The 15,982-nt window shown below is 42.5% G+C and overlaps 1 protein-coding gene across 1 annotated transcript in view; it reads right to left on the reverse strand.

Annotated features, from left to right (window-relative positions):
* LOC120314877 (protein Shroom2-like) overlaps positions 1-15,982 on the reverse strand; it is a 306,437-nt gene that overhangs the window by 123,051 nt on the left and 167,404 nt on the right.

The following is a 15,982-nucleotide window of genomic DNA, read 5'->3' on the forward strand; positions in this document are numbered from 1 at the left end:
TAAACTTGAATCTCAACATTTTTTCTAGGATTTCAAACCAGCTAGCTATGCTAATTATACCTGAAAAAATTAGCACCCACAAACAAGAACTCAGTGCATTAATTACATATTTAGGCTTAGAGTTTGACACATTTGCTATAGGCCTTATAAGAGTTTTCTGAGATCTCAATATTATTAATAATTTTATTATCTAAACATATGTCTAGGACTGAGAAACTAATATCCTTAAGTTAAAATGTCCTTTGTATCGTTTCTCCAAATCCTTTCCACTTGATTAACTTCCTGGCTTTCTCATGCACAAAACTGAATTATTAATTTGGAGAAAAAATAGTCCAAGCAACAAAAATCAATGTCCTCTTTTGGCTATATAACCAGCTCAAAGCACTATAAAATGACAATAAAAAAAAAATCAGCTTTCTGGACTTCCAGGAAAGAAATGGCAAACTGAAGACTGCTCCACAAAATGTGGAGCTGATGATTGTGGCAGAAGAAAAAGCTGCTGAGTATATTGGGTCTTCATAATTTGTCTCAGGACAAGGAGAAGACCTGAGATTATCAACTAGTGCTCCAAACAATTGCTCCTTATGAGGAGACTGCAAGACAATAGTTTCTGGCAGGTTGAGCTCTGGGACATGAGGACATTGACTCAGCACTATTAAAAAGATACTTGTTTTGCATACTTCCTTTCCTAATCACTTTTGGAAATAGCTTATTAATTGCTTTTCAGCTATTATGAACCTTTGGATTGACAAGTTTTACAATACTGGATAATTTTTTTTCAATTCTTAGTGAAAGACATTTAAAATACAATTTTAATGACTTTTAAAAAATGTTTTTGGAATAAACAGCAAAAAAGGGATTTTTTTTTAAAAAAGCTACAAATAGACTAAGGGTCCAAATAAATCTGAAATAAGATTTTGGAATTAATACTTCCTGTAGAAAAATGCCTTTGTTTTGATTTTTTTAAAAAAAGATAAGAGCAGGCAAATCTAATATCAAAAAAATTGAAGTTGAAATATAAATATTAATTTCAATAAATGTTTTGAAAAAAATGCAGATCTCCTGCATAAAACACATTGTTGGACATGGAAATTCCTGATTTGTTATATATTTACTGATAAATGAATTGTTATTATTAGTTATCAATCAAATTAATGCTCCCTTAGATGCAGAAAGCTTTCTACAAGCTTAGAAAGTAACATGTTTTTGTATTTTACAAATTTAGTCTTATCCAACATTACACTGTTTCCTTAAGTCATTTTTTAATTTATCATTTCATAAAATGCTGTACATTGAAAACATGTATGGCAGCATTTTCTGAAATAAACTCACCTGAATTCATGCATGAGAGTTCCAAAGTTATTTATTAAAATGGATAACATTGATCTAAAGCTTTTTATCACTGATCAAACTAAATATGCCATGTACAAAGAAAGCTGATTTCTGAAACAGAACTGTAATGAAGTACTATAAATCCTTAAACCGATGAGGAGAAAGCTGGTAATCCCTCCTCTTCCCAAGAAAAAAAACTTCATTAAAGAATAGTGTAGAATATTCCAAGAATATTTACAAATCTATTTTCGAATGCTGACAACATACAAGGAACAGGAGGAAAGGGAATCATATCTGCAGATTTAAACAGATGAAAGACTAATCAAGATGTTGCAGTCTCAAAAGACAAAAAAAAAAAAAAAAAAAATCCTGATCAGCTTTCATTGGTAATGCAAAAATGTCTACACTCCTGTAACAACACCAGTATGAACAAGCAAGCTATGTTGTACAGTATCTGATGTCATGTGGAATGATGACTTTGTATCAAATTATTGTCCTTGGAGATTCACATTTTTGTTTCTTTTCATTAATATCTTATGCTGGAAAAAGAGCCTTAGTCGTCATCATTGCTTTGTTATCAGACATAAATGACCTCAACTCTCGTTCCGTAACATTTCTTACAACTAAAAATAGATTTAGGATATCTGGTATAAATGTTAGTGTTTGGCAGTTATTGTTTTCAATGGACAAAATCTACCGTATATTCCGGCGTATAAGGCGACCCGGCGTATAAGACGACCCCCGTCTTCGGCGCCGAGTCGCATGCCTAGAAAGTCGTCTTATACGCCAGAAAGTACGGTAGATCTTTCCTTCCATTTGCTCCTTTTCTGCTTGGCTTCAATTGTCAGAGTTGACTTTGTTGATGCTAGTTGGGAATTTTGACAATTAAGTCCCAATACATACAGATATGCTCAGAATAAGTTCTAGGCAAGATAGGCAGCATATAAATCTAATAAACAAACAAATAAATATGTCAGAACCCCTATGCATTTTGCCTTTCTTTCCTATGCTTTCATTTTTCGGGTTCTGCCATGCTAATGGGAGGAGGGGGACCTATGGGTATTCTGCAGTATATTTACTTTGCTTTGTTCTATTCTCTTTGAAGTATCTTTCTTGGAGAATGGGATGTGCCTCCGGCCATCTCCCTATCTCCAAGTGGAGGGAAGAACCACAGAGAAACCTGACAGCCTTCAGAATGGCACCTTATCGGTTTGTTCTCACAACAATTTGACATCTATAGATTGGCTCAATTTAAACCAGACAGATGGACAGATGGGGAGGGGTTTGAAAGGATTCTTTTAATATAAAGTTTTGCGTGGGAAATCCTCAGATCCTACCTCATTATCCTGCTGTCAATACCTTCTAATAAAAGTTCCTGTTGAGACAGTGCCAGTTTCAAGAATTCTGCTTTCTTGGGAGATTTAACTGAGGCAGGTCCTTACAAAATATTAGGAAGAGGAAAGGAATTGACTTGGGTGGCATATTAACAAGATGGATATTACGATTAAAGCACATTGTAAATTGTAAAAAAACAATTTACGGTTGCTGAAGTCCACATATCTTAAACTTGCTGAGGTTAAGAAATAATGCTCTACTACAGGGCTTTTCAATCTTTTCACAGATTGTACCACTTTTAGGACATGACAACATTCAAATACCACCAGTGCTAAGCAAGATGTCAAAAACTTGATGACTAAAAAAGGGGGGGGGATTTTGGGTTTACTGATTAGATTCATTTGTTATAGAAATGGCTAATTTATACTATTATGGAAAAGTAAAAAGTTGAGGATCGATGTTAATGTTTCTTTCTACTGCAACAGGGGAAGTCGGAAGTCAATGCCTTTTCTTTTCTTTTTCCCTTCTTCCCCTCACATTTTCCCCTTTTTCTTCCCCACTGTGTCCTACTATTTGCTTTTGTATTTTTGTATTTTATTCTATAATCTAATAAAATTTTACAAACTGTAAAAAAAAGAAAAAAGGAAAAAGTACTAGTTTTAACTTTTTCGTGGCAATTCCTTTGCTTAATCTCTTTCCCTTTACACTGACAAATGAATTTATCCATCAGCTGACTGGTCGGCTAGTCAGCTGACTGGTAGTCAGCTGACTGGTCGGCCCTTCTTCCTCTCCTCTCTTTTCTTCCTCCCTGCCTTCTGAGCTCTCCTTCCACAGTGTAGTAAGAATGCACCCCCCTGTCCTTTCACTGTACCCCTAAAGACACAGAAATCAAGCACAAGGCAAGAAAGGCTTACAAAAATCCCCCAGAATAAAGAAACACTAACTCTGTTTCTTTTTTTCTTCAAGCTGTCAAATAATAGCCTCAGGCATGTCTCAGCTTAAACAATGTTGCAACTGGAGCCTGAAATTGCAAAAAGTGGAAGCTTTAAATTAAGCCTGTTTACCTACAAAGAAAACTTGCTAAAAGCCATAGACAGAATCAAGATATTATATTTGTTTAAAGGGATTAGAACCTATGGAAGCCAACATTTTGGACTCATTGCTAACCTTTGTGAAACAGACTAAAATATTCCAATAACAAAAGCACACAAACCGAGCTTCTGAATTACAAAATGCTGTAAAAACTATACAAAAATCCCTATAGTAACCCAATCAAGCTGCCAGCTGACCCGGAACCCATTGGCTTCCAAAATAAACCAATCTCCTTTCTGATATGCTTATCTCCGAGCTTTTCATTTCATCAACGCTGATTGCATTCTCCTGGCTGGAGAAAATTAACCTTTTCTTCCAGCAACAGCTTCTTCTCTGTCTCTTTTTCCTCCATGTCTGACTTCCACAGATTCTTCTCCGTCCCCTTCTCTTTCCCCATTGTCTTTTTTTCCCTTTCCTGCCAAAACCACCTCCTTTGATATCCTCTCTCCCCTCCTCCTTTTCTCTTTACCTCCATCTACGTGTTGCTTCGGGAAGTGCCAATCAGCTGGAACCCTGCAGTAATCCTGGGGCTTCTACTGAGCCCTGACAGTCCTGCAGCTCCAGCTGTCTCTCCCTCATGCTTCTATCACTTCAGCTTATTCCCCTCCCCTGGTATATTTGTATAGGAAGGTTGTGTACCACCTGTCACGTGCCAAAGTACCAACAGTGGTATGTTTACCACCAGTTGAAAAGCCCTGCTCTACTGTATATAATGGAGAATCCTCATTTGTTTTTTCCAAATATGTAAGTATACTATCTTGCTTTTTTGGAGATTGTGGATGATCTTACACTTAGACTGAATAAATGTAGTGGAGGTATGTAGTGTGTGTGTGTGTGTGTGTGTGTGTGTGTGTGTGTGTATCATATATATCAGTAGTGGCGAACCTATGGCATGGGTGCTAGAGGCGGCACTCGGAGCCCTCTCTGTGGGCACACATGCCGTTGCCCCAGCATTGCCTCCCCCCATGTCCCCCTCACCAGCAGCCCTCCTGGAGAAGAGTTGCCCCCAAGCGTGGCCCAGGTGGAGCAGTGCAGCCAAGGACATGGCAGCCAGGTAGCATAGACAAGACTCTGCCCTCACACCCCATCGCCACAGTTGATGCTGCAGGACAAGGGCAGAGGGCGTGGCTGCCATGGCACTGCTAGGCGATCTGCGGCGGGCCCTGGATGTGGTGCGTGGCCCTGCGGGCTGGTGGGGTGTGGTGGAGTGGGGGCAGGGCCAGTTTTTGGGCACTCAGTCTCTAAAAGATTCGCCATCACTGACATATATATTTGTGGGATATATATGCTAAATATAGTGGAGCAAACCCCCTCCTTACTAGCACTAATAATGTTGTTTGGGTAATGAAACATCTACAAAAAACAACCTAGCTCAGAGAGTACCAAGGCCCCTGCATTTCAATACTGAGCTACAAATATTTTATTGGTTTATAGCATTTTCTGCAAAAACAGTAATATAGTAGATCTGCCTGGATGAGGAAGAGTTCTGGAGCTATTCTACAAACTTTTTTAATGCTACTTGCCAAAGAAAAATATCTGAAATTGTAATCTTAATAAAATGTAGAGAACTGGTAAGAGAAAGGAAATGTTAATAAGCAAAAATTGAAGGTAAAATCAAACCATGTATTCTCTATGAACAGAAGCTACTTTTTCCTCTTTAAAATATTAAGTGGTGATTCTACAGCAAGTAGAATTATTATTTAAATAATTATTATTTAAAAAAAACCTCAAGATCTGAAATATCTCAATTTTTCAGTTACACAGTTACATGTATAATTGTTAAACAACAATTTAAATACTCATTTCAAGGGATTTATAGTTCAAAACATCATGTGAAAATTTATCCCCGACTACTTTTTTATCCTCTCATGTTTTAAAGGAGAGGTCACCAATGTTTCTCGGTTGGCGGACCAGAGGGAAAGGGAGGGGAAGCATTTTACACGCATGCAAGCACGCGTGTGATGCAAATGGGGCGGGGCTGATGCCTATGTGATGCTCACCAGATCTGCCCCATTCTTCTGCAGCACCCGGTTTTTGTGCCCTTTGGTGATACCCATTTTCACACCCTGCAGCATGCTGGTAATCCATTTTTGCAGTCCATTTTTGTGCCCCACAGTGTGGCGGCAGCATGTTTTCATGCCCTGCGGCGTAGCAACAGGGCATTTTTGTGCCCCGAGGAGTGTTGTCATCACATTTTCTTGCCGCAACACGCAGAGGTGGCCCATTTTTGTGCCCCACAGCATGGCATCATCCTGTTTTTGTGCCCTGAGGCATGGCGGTGGCCCATTTTTGCACCCTGTGCCATGGCATTCTGTTTTTGCATCCTGTGACCATGGCGCTAGCGCAAGTGGGGTATGTGCACACATACATGCGTGCACTGGCCACCCTATCCCACAGCCCACTGGCAAGTAGGCTACAGCCCACTATCGGGCCACGGCCCACAGGTTGGGGAACCTTGTTTTAAAGAATGCTTATGAATATTTCTTGTTAAAGATCAAGCTTGCCACCCAGGTTGTAAAAGCTGAAACATTATGAAAAACATATATGAAATCCAATATTTAATTTAATATCCAACTTTTCCTTCTAACTCTTAATTTTAAAAAGTCTGAACAAAACACTTTCTTATTATGGTTAATGTTTGTAATTTGTACAAGTGGGAATTTTAACCAAAACATTTTCACTTGTGCTAAATTTAGACTTCATGATGGAAATTTATATTTTTTTACGATCTATTTCAGAAAAGCAGTAAATGTAACCATTACAATTCTAAAACAGTGTTATCCTGTATCTTGAACCACTTGACTTATTTATAGTTTTAGTAAAACTAAAAACAAAACAGATGCCAAGTGTTACAGCAAATGAGGTCTGTGCGAAGATTAAACTTGAAGTTTTGGTTCAAAAGCAATCCTGTTTAATAACATCTTTAAATTAATAAGTACATGGATATGGTGATTCAACAAGGTTTTGATCACAGCAATTCACTTTTACTGAATCCGACTGAATCACAAATCTCAGTTGGGCCTTGGCTGATTTGCACAGCCTTAATAGAAATGTCTTCGAATCAGCACTTCTAAAAAAAAAGAAAAAGAAAAAGAAATGCTATGACTGGTTTGTATTATTTCCTACGGAATGCAAGATAAACATTTGGAGCATATCAAATTCTGTTGGAATGATTCTGCTGGATTTAATAGAAGTACAACCAGGTAGCATTGCATATGAAAATCAAGTCCTCTGAGAAAGAGTTAAAGAGATGGATATGCTTACTAAGAAAAGAGAAGCTTAAAGGAAATCATTCAAATGGCAAGATATTGCCTGCATGTAAACTTCATAAAGAATCTGAGTTCAGTCTAGAATGGCAGGTATGCAGTGCCTAGCTTTTCAATAATTATAACTGAACAATATTCACTACCACTTCACTTCCTCTTACTTAACAAATATAAGACTCTTCATCCTATAACAAAACTTTTAACTATTGGCAAATACATTAAACAACTTTTCCGATCCAGGTATCAGAAAAAAATGCAAACAGTGAACTAAAATAATCACAATAGTTAATAAATATAAAACTTATATCTTTTCTAGTCTGGATGTCAGCAAGTCCAGAAAGAATTCCCCCTTATAACAACATTTCCCATTTTAATCCTTATCAAATAAGCCAATTTTATATTCCTTCTTTTTACACAAAACAATCTCACTCTTTAATTCATTTAATCATCATTACCCTCTGCCTAAAGTTTCTTCAAAATTTTAACAAGCCTCTTTTGTAAATCCAGAAGGTAAAAACATATTCCAATTATTCTCTTGAATTGGCATTTTTATTTCCTTCTTAATTTTTGGAGTTTTTTCTTGCATAGACAGCAATTAATTCTTACCCACATAGCTCTCTACAATTATGTCAGATATTTTTTCCAAATCTTTTTATGTAATACATTATGATGTAACAGCTTCTTCTGGGAACAGGGTGTTCATAAAAATTCACAAATAGCTGACAAAGTTGATTAAAATTTCCATTGCCATTCCTCAAAAAAATCTCTGAATGCCATTGTAAATTGATTATCTTGTTATATTTCCAATATCTAAAAGTTCTTTCTTTGTTCTTTCTCATTTATTCTTTAAAATTAATTTCAGAGTCTTATTATTCAAGTAAGCACTTACTTAATATTAAGTAAGCACTTTTTCTGCTTACTTAATCAGACAGAATTTCCAGACAGAATCAAGGGAGTCTGTCTACTTGTGGGTTCTTTGTTCTTAGCTGCAATCGCCACCTCCATAAAATGTGGACACTTCTTCAGTATGCCATTTCTTCCCCAGAAATTCCCCAATATTTGATAACTTTCGGAATTACTGTACTCTATCCATAGAGAATATAGAGATAACCTTAGATTATACTGCAATGGTTAAGATGAGTAAGATCTGAAAAAGCAGAGATACTGATATAAATAAAAAAATCAGGTTAGTTAGAGCAGTAATCTTCCCTATAACAATGTATGGATGTGAGAGTTGGACATTAAGAATGGCTGATTGAAGAAGGATTGACGCATTTGAACTGTAGTGTTGGCGTAAATTATTGTATATACCAGGGGTAGGCAACCCAAAACACTTAAAGAGCCACTTGGACCCATTTCCCACCAAAAACAAAACACTGGGAGCCGCAAAACCATTTTGATATCTAAAATGAAGATAACACTGCATATATCCTTTTTTACCTTTATTATAGGTGTGTGTGTGTTTGTGTGTGTGTGTGTTGTGTGTGTGTATGTATGTGTGTGTGTGTGTATATATATATGTATATGTATATGTATGTATGTATACACACACACACACACACACACACACACAGGTAAAAAAAGGATATATGCAGTGTTATCTTCATTTTAGATGTCAAAAGGGTCTCTCTCTCTCTCTCTCTCTCTCCCTCTCTATCTGCCCTTGGTCTGCCACTCCTCTTCCCCCGCTCTCTTTCTTTCTCTCTCTCTCTTTCCTCTCTCTCTCTCTCTCTCCCTCTTTCTCTCTCTCTCTTTCTCCCCCCCTCTCTTATCTGCTGCTCACCTGACAAGCTTCAGGCTGTTGTCCAACAAGATCAGGGGTAGGCAACCTCGTCTCTTTTATGACTCATGGACTTCAACTCCCAGAATTCCTGAGTCAGCCTAGCTGGGCTAGCTAGCTCTCTCCTGCCCTTCCTGTTTCCTGCTTCCTGCAGAGACGCAGCAAAGGGAGGAGCTCCGCCCAGAAAGCTTTTCAGCTCCTCGGAGAATACTGTGAGTGCACTCTCTTTTACACACACACACACACACACACACACACACACAGAGAGAGAGAGAGAGAGAGAGAGAGAGAGAGAGAGAGAGAGAAGCAGGGAAGCGCAATTCCTCTCTCTCTCTCTCTGTCTCTCTCTGCAAAGGCAGAGGAGGCTGGGAGCCGCAGGGGAAGGCTCAAAGAGCCGCATGCGGCTCCGGAGCCGCAGGTTGCCGACCTGTGGTATATACCATGGACAGCCACAGCAAGTAATAGAGAGGTGCTGAATCATAGAACATCAGACACATCACTAGAAGCTAAAATCATTAGACTATGTCTGATTTACTTTGGCCATGTCATGCATGCAAATTCATTGGGGAAGACAATGATTCTAGGAATGGTTAATGGAACCAGAAGAAGGGGCAAGCAAAGAACACGCTGGCTGGATAACATCAAAACTGATACAAAGATAAACATTCAACAACTGAAAGAAGCTGTGCTTGACAGTGTAGCATGGAGAGCACTTGCCTATAAAGTTGCCAAGAGTTTGACATGACTAAATGGTTAAAACAACAACATCCATAGAAAATGAATTTAACTGGCTGAACTATCTAATAGAGAGGAAACAAACATTTAAAGAACTTCTAAATTCTAATTAATATTTGTTAAAGAAAGTAAGTCTGAAGTAATAGCGGTACTTTTGCTTTCAAATGTGGGCTTTATATATAGGTAATTTAAAACTGGTAGCTTCTTGCTTGCTTTTCCCAATCTTATGCCAAAGTGAGGAAGAAGCTTACTCCCTCCAAGAACATAATCTTACCTGGATATTCTTTAAACAATGGATATAGAGCCATTATCAGTAAGAAATGCACTCTCATATCAGCCCACTATATTCTAAAACTCTGTCTTTAAGCCAGAGGGTAGCTTTTAGAGAGTACGAATCAGCAAGATACTATTTCAAGTAGAGCAGTGGTTCTCAACCTTTTTAATGCCGCGACCCCCAACCAGTCGTAAGTCGAGGACTACTCAACCGGTCGTAAGTCGAGGACTACTCAACTGGTGCAGCACCGTTTGCAGAATGGGACTTTTGGCGGGCTCAGCAGGGCAGAGACAGCCTGGACAATTCCTATTGGCTTTTGAAAGCCAATAGAATTAGACTCTATTCAAGAGAGTCTATTCTATTGGCTTTCAAAAGCCAATAGAATAAAAGGGAGTAGCACAGCTAAGGAAAAGGGGGAAAAAATGGCGGACTGCGTTGTTTGGCGACCCCCGTGAAATGGTCGTTCGACCCCAAATGGGGTCCCGACCCACAGGTTGAGAACCGCTGAAGTAGAGAGTGAAATTTTATACATAAGGCTTGCAAAAGACAGCAAGAAAGGGGAATTATTTTCATAGTGAAGTCACAATGAAATACCCTTTTCCCCTATGTAAATCAAAAAAACATTATTGATACCTTAATTTACATAAAACATTCTTGTTACTTTGTTTAGGAAAAGAAATTATTTAGATGGATAAGTACATGTTCTGGGATTTTTCCTGCTAATTCCATATAACAGAGACATATGCATTACCTAGGATACCACCATCTATCCAAGCTGTGAGAAGGGGCGTTGTCTTACCTGAACGCCTTTTCTCAGTACGGAGATGGAGAATACACCAATGAGTTTTCTCTGTCTGCCTGCTCTTGAGACCAAGTAGCCAAACTTGACATGCCCCCTCTTGCTAGGAGATCCAGTCTTAACGAGGGCGAAAGTGGCTGAAGGTGGACGAGGTGTTAAATTCCTTAAATTCAGCCAAACTGACCTAAAGGGTGGGTGTGGATTCTCCATCTCCATATGAGAAAAGGCGTTCAGGTAAGACAACGCCCCTTCTCCAGTACAGGAGATGGAGAATCCACCAATGGGACATACCAAAGCCTCACTGTCCTGATGGGTGGGAAACAGATAAGGCTGGAACAATGTCCGCGGAGACCACCTGCTGAAGGACCTCCAACCAAAGGAGGTATCTGTGAAAGCAAAGCGGTCAATCCTGTAATGGCGTATGAACGGGGAGGGCGAGGGGCATGTCGCAGCCCTGCAAATCTCCTCTATGGACGCCTGAGTGGCCCATGCCGCAGAGGTCGTAGCACAGCAAGTGGAATGGGCAGTAAGATGACTTGGAGCCGGCAGGGAAGAGGACTGGTACGCCTCCACAATACAGGCCCTGATCCACCTGCCAATAGTGCCAGCGGACACCTTCTGTCACAGAGAAGCCGGACGGAAGGAGATAAATAGGGTCTCAGATGTACAAAAAGACTCCGTGTGCTTCATGTAACGCTGCAGTGCCCTGCAGACGTCCAGTGTGTGCCACTGCCGCTCCAAGTCATGGGAAGGATTGGGGCAAAAATTTGGCAAGATGACTTCCTGTGCCCTATGGAAGAGCGAGTTTGGGCACGAAAGCAGGGTCCAGACGAAGGACCACCCAGTCACTGTGGAAGCTGCAAAGGTCATTCCTGACCGAAAGAGCAGCCAGCTCAGAGATACGTCTGGCTGACGTGATGGCGATTAAGAATGCAACTTTAAAGAGACAAGTTCCGCAACGAAATAGTCACTATGGGCTCAAAGAGTAGTTTTGTTAGAGCGTGAAGCACGCGAGGCAATTCCCAAGAGGGGTACCTATATACCACGGAAGGCCTGGTGTTGCACGCACCCTTGATGAAGGTACGTATTCTAGGATGATGAGCTAAAGCAACTGAATCCGCACAGGTGAGTATTGTTGACAGGGCCGCCACCTGTCTGCAAATAGTCGCAGGGGCCAGGCCTCTGTCCAGACCATCCAGGAGATAATCTATGATCTAAGGGATGGTCAGTTTGAAGACATCCAGTTGTCGCCTCCTACACCAATAGCAAAAATTCTTCCAAGTAGAATCATAAATGCGATTGGTCGCTGGGCGACGAGAGGCCTGAATCATGGTAATTGCGCGCGGGAGGGGGAAATAATTCTTGTGTCATGATGCTGTGCTCAAGCGCCAGATGATCAACTGTAACCATTGAGGGTCCGGGTGTTGGAGGGCCCCCTGGTGCAAGGACATGCGATGAGGAATCTTCCATGGAGGAGACCTGGAAAGATTCACCAAGTCGGCAAACCAGGGCCTCTGTGGCCAGTACAGGGCCACGAGGATCACTTCTGCCTGCTCCTGGAGTAGTTTGCGGATGGTTGCCAGTATGAGTGGGAGGAGAGGGAAGGCATAAAGGAGACCTCGTGGCCACAGGGTCCGCAAGGCGTCTGTCCCCTCCACCCCTGGAAGAAAATAGCAGGAGTAGTACCTGAGGAGCTGGGCATTGGTTGACGATGCAAACAGGTCAAGGATCAGATGGCTGAATCTGTGGGAGATCTTGGAGAACAGATCCGGATGTAACCCCCACTCTGAGGGGTCCACCATAGAGCAATTCAGAAAGTCTGCCTGTTAGTTGTCTACTCCCGAGATGTGTTCGGCCCTGAGAGAGGCCAGGTTGGACTCTGCCCAGGAACCTAGGAGCCATGTCTTGGACATAAGGGACCTGGACCTGGTCCCCCCCTGATGATTGACGTGTGCCTTGGATCAGAACATGACAGCCTCTGATCCTGTGCCTGAATTGGCAAAGAGCTAAGTAGATGGCCCTGAGCTCCAGCCAATTGATCTGTCTCAAGTCTGCATGGGACCAACGGCCCTGTGCAAACTGAGACTGTACATGGGCTCCCCAACCGAATAGAGTGGCGTCCATCGTAATGGTGATGCATTCCGGCTCCTTGGAGAGTGATCCCTTGGTCACCACTTGTGAGAACCACCAGCATAGAGAACTGAGGATGTGAATTGGGATCCTGACCTGACGGTTGGATGCGCTGGCATTCACCCGCTGAAATGGTAGGAGGAACCATCCCGCAAGTGGAGCCTGGCCCAAGGAACTATGGCTATGCAGGAGACCATCTTTCCCAACAGTTGGGAGAGTAAAATCAGTGGAACGGTATGGTCCCCATATACCCGACGAGCCAGATCCCTGATGCTGACCAATCGCTCCTGGGAGAGGTAGACCATGCAGTTTGTGGTGTCTATGATGGCTCCCAGGTGGAGAAGCCTGGATGATGGAACTGTGTAGCTTTTTTGAAAATTGACTGAGAAACCATGCTGTTGGAGGACCTGAATGGTGAGTTCCAGGTCTGACTGAGCTGCCTGGAAGGATGACGCTTAAATCAGGATGTCGTCCCGGTAACACTGGACGCGTATTGGTACCTTCCTCAAGTGGACGGCTAGTATGGCCAGGATCTTGGTGAACACCCTGGGCGCCGAGGAAAGGCCGAAAGTTAGGGCCCTGTACTAGAAATGATTGCCCCTGTAACAGAACCTGAGGAACCGCCGGTGAGCTGGATGGAAGGGATGTGGAGGTACACTTCCGTGAGGTCTATTGACACCAGGAAGTCTCCTTGTCTGATGCCCCCCAGGATGGACCGGAGTGATTGCATCTTGAACTTTTTGTAAGTGATGTAATAGTTTAGACCCTTGAAGTCCAGAATCGCCCTCCATCCCCCAGAGGCCTTGGGGACCACAAAGAGGATGGAGTAGAATCCCCTTCCCCTGTGGTCCGGCGGTACCGGTTCTATGGCCTGAATCTCTAGGTGTTGAATGGCTTCCTGCATAAGTTTTTGTTTGAGTGGAGCCCGGGAAACGGGACAGGCAATGAATCGGTCCGGGAGGTTGGCCAGAAACTCCAGGGACAGACCAAACTGGATGGTTTGCAAGACCCAGGTGTCCATGGAAGTGAGTTCCCACTGATGGAAGAAGTGGGCCAGCCTTCCCCCGATGGGAAGTGCAGTGTAAAAGTCACCTGGACCTCCTTTAGGGGCATCCTGCCCCTCGAAATGGCTGCTTAGATTGGCTCTGCTGTCTAGGCCGAAAGCCCAGTCTGTCATACGGACGGTCATACTGTCTATCTTGTCTGGGTGTATATGAGTGGGAAGGCTGAGTGGCTGTTGGACCCACTGCTGGCCGAAAGGACTGCCTGCGGAAATAGGGAGCGGGACGCTTGTCGGCCCGTTTGTTCAAACGGGCCATGACCTTCCGCTTGTCCTTGTTCTCCACAAGGTATGGGGCCAGGGCCTCCCCCAAAAGATTATTGCCCAGATAGGGAGCAGTCGCGAGACGCCATTTGGCTTTGGCGTCGGCCTGCCAGTGTTTCAGCCAAAGCATCCTCCTGCTGTAATGTTGGATGCTAGAGACCTAGAAGTTGGCCGACTGAAGTGTTGCGTCTCCACAACTTTGGATAGTAAGGCCTCAAGATGGCTGTCAGAGAAAATGTCTCCCATGTCCGGGCCCCTGAGTCCTGCAGCCATAGGAGTAAAGGTGGCCTCTGGGGCTCAGCCTGAGAAGTTGTTGTCTGTTGAGCCAATACGGGAGGGGAGGTGAGTGTGGCAGGTGTCCCTGTGAGAGAACACACACCTTGGGTCGAGGTTGAAGGGCCTAAAGGAAGGTCAAATTCAGGAGCTGCCATTTGATCCGTCTCCAGTCCGGCCTGTCTCTGCACTCTGGAGAACTCCTTCTCCAGAGCCTGGTGCCTACGGCTGGCTTGCTTTTCCACCAACTTGGAAGGCTTCTTGAGAGTGGTCTTGGCCTTAGATTTTGGTTTGCCTGCTGCCTCCTGTTCAGAGGAGTAGCAAAACCATAGCAACGATAAACGCTGCGCCGAAATTGCACCCAGCAATCTTGCTTTCGAACGGTCAGCGAGAAATGAGTCAAATCGGGCTTCATTGCATTTACCGACAACCAAAATGGCGTCCGCGATCGAATCCGGCCCTTGGAGGTGAGTCCAGAGGCCCTGACTCGAAGCTCCAACTTCAGACCGGCAGTCTGAAGGAGCACCCGGTGGTAGAAGGTAAAAGAAAAGGGAAAGGAAAAAAGGGGGGGGAGAGAGTAAAATGTCCCAAACAGCTCGTTTAGAAATTTTCTCCAGAGCCCTGGGGAAAGCAAGACAAGGAAGCTGCAGGAGCCTTTCTCCCCACCCCCACTCCTCAAATCTTTGATTTGAGGTAACACTGATCCCAGTGCTATGGGAAAAATTAAGGGAGGATTCCAAATGGGTATTTAGTTAATTTTTAGGGGAAAAAGAAGAATTCACCAACGGATTTCTAACCTGCTATCTGTTGAGAGCCAAACCTGATACGTCTTCAAGAGCTGAGACCAAGTTAAGACTGGATCTCCTAGCAAGAGGGGGCGTGTCAGGTTTGGCTACTTGGTCTCAACAGCAGGCAGACAGAGAAAACCCATTAGTGGATTCTCCATCTCCTGTACTGGAGAAAACATGTGATCCTATAAGCTCTATTTTATATGCATTCATATTTCTTTTCAAAAGTAGATCAGGAGTACAAAGGACATTGGTGAGAGAGATTTCCATCATATAAAATGGGAAAAACATGAAAACTGAAGCAGAAAGACAGGGAGGAAGAAAGACCCTGAAATTCTTCCTCAAATGTATAAAGCCTGGCATAAAGTCCTATGCATGTTATGCCTTTCTACTTTGCATTATACTCCAACTGTAAGGATCTGCTTTGATTAGATCTCCCAAGAAAGCAGAACTCTTGAAACAGGCATTGTTTCAAAAGGAACTTTTACTGAGAGTTAGTGATAGCAGTAGAGCAAAGCAAGGTCTGAAGAATTCATGCATGAAAGCTTACATCCTAATACCCATTCAGAACTCCTCCCCCCAATGTCCAACCATCTGAGTGAAATCCAGCCAATCCACAGGTGCCCTGGTGATTTAGCACCCATCTCAAGGTTTCTCTTGCTTTCGTTTCCCAACAGTCTCAGGCTCTGTCATCTGGAGATAAGGCAGATGTTTTCATGCCACATTCCTTTCTCACAAAGGGATGTTTCAGAAAAGACAGAGTACAGCAAAGCAAGTACAGTCCCCAATCAAGCAGCCCCTCTCCCACCAGAATGGCAGACCCAAAAAAAACTACAAAGGCATATAGATAATAT

The sequence above is a fragment of the Crotalus tigris genome, unplaced genomic scaffold, assembly GCF_016545835.1.
Source record: "Crotalus tigris isolate CLP2741 ecotype Arizona unplaced genomic scaffold, ASM1654583v1 scf7180000019016.1132606, whole genome shotgun sequence".
In the NCBI taxonomy this organism is placed as follows: domain Eukaryota; kingdom Metazoa; phylum Chordata; class Lepidosauria; order Squamata; family Viperidae; genus Crotalus; species Crotalus tigris.